Here is a 1,643-nt window from a genome sequence, read left to right on the forward strand (position 1 = left end):
TAGTACTTCGCCTTGATCCACAGATCATGCTGCTTTTGCTAGCTATCATTGTGCCATTTGTGATGTTCCTGGTTTTGATTGTTATGTTGAGTGTTTATACATTTCATTGGCTGGCTGCGTTAGACGAGGTTAGCATGTCAGGCAGGGTACGTGGCTATGTTTGCCTATGGCCGTATTGTTGTTGTTTGTGAAGATGAGTGTACAATTGGAAACTGGAGTTTTATGAAAAAACCAGAGCCCCTTATCGGATTTGAACCGATGACTTACGCCTTACCATGGCGTTACTCTACCGCTGAGTTAAAAGGGCTTTTTGATGAATTCCTGAATAGGTCACTATGTAGATAAAATGTCTATATGTCCATATATTATATAAGTCCATGCAGGAGACTTAGTTAGTGACTCATTCTCGAATAACAAAATGTATTTACTTAGCAAGTCTAGGGTAAAATGCAATGGATTGTTTCAAGACCGAACCCCATTATTTTTCTTTTTTTTGAATGAAGCGATTCCCACCAAAAAAAAGTTCACTTATATGTACACCTACCAATTCGACATAAATTTCAAGATATTTCATCGAATCATATGATGAAGAGATTCTATTTGTCTTGTTCCCTGAACTAAATGAAACTTGTTGCCTTTTTATCATGCTGCGTACTTTGTGAGATGAGTTTTCTGGGGTTTTTTGCTACCGCTGAGGATTTTGTTGTGGTGGTTGAATCCATATGGATTTATTCTGGTTCTGATGCGTTGGAGCTTATAGTTCTTCATGAGCACCCTGTGCAGGCCAGTTGTGCTGTTGGTCTCTATATCTTGGTAGAGATTGTCATTGTAGGTCTCCAACCAACTTCTTCTACTTTTGTTGCTTTTCTTCCAAACAAAAAAAAAAATCACATTTTGTACTCTTGAAATGACTGTTGTGATTTCTAAGACCATTTGTTTATGAATTCCTATACATACTAGATTATTATATATGTATGTATCCTTAGCTGTATGTAAAGTTATATCTGCCAAAAATTGGGTTCTTCTTAATTAGAATTTGTGATTTCTAAGAAAGTGGACGCTGTAAATATGGTTGCAAGTGATTACCTATTATACCTTTCAAAATTTCAGAGCAGTATATGTATGTGTTCGAAATTGACGGTGAATGTCAACATGCAAGAAAATGCAAGGAGGTAACTAACGAAACTGGCGTACAAAAATGTAAGCCGCCGTAATTTTTTACGGTAGTTATGATTGATTTATGCTTTGTTGTCTGAGCAAATAAAAGATTTCTTTTATGTAGGAGGCTAATAAATTGTAATTGACTATAAAGGAAGAGAAGAAAAGAAAAGATGTTTGTTGTTTAATTCAATTTTTAGGAGAAAAATGAAGCGATTGGATTTGGGAAAGAAGGATTAGCTTTAATTATATAGTATTTCCATGTATAATGAGCAAAAATGAAATGAAAAGAGTCAGAGACGAATAATATTATTTATGATTCCTTAGAAGTTCCTTTTTTCTTTATTTATGATTCATGTAACTTTATTTAACACAATCTCCATACTACACTAAACCTTACTAAGCAATACATGAAACTATTGGATATAAAATATTTGTTATTCTAGGATTTTTTAAAAATTTTAATAGTTTTTTTAGTTCTTCAT

The 1,643-nt window shown here is 33.7% G+C and overlaps 1 non-coding gene across 1 annotated transcript; it reads right to left on the reverse strand.

The window, feature by feature from the left end:
- Positions 1-235: 235 nt before the first annotated feature.
- On the reverse strand, positions 236-307 carry TRNAT-GGU. Its single transcript has one exon. It is a non-coding gene; the product is annotated as a tRNA-Thr (tRNA).
- Between the last annotated feature and the right edge of the window lie 1,336 nt (positions 308-1,643).

Source organism: Coffea eugenioides, chromosome 6 (genome assembly GCF_003713205.1).
Source record: "Coffea eugenioides isolate CCC68of chromosome 6, Ceug_1.0, whole genome shotgun sequence".
Lineage (NCBI taxonomy): Eukaryota > Viridiplantae > Streptophyta > Magnoliopsida > Gentianales > Rubiaceae > Coffea > Coffea eugenioides.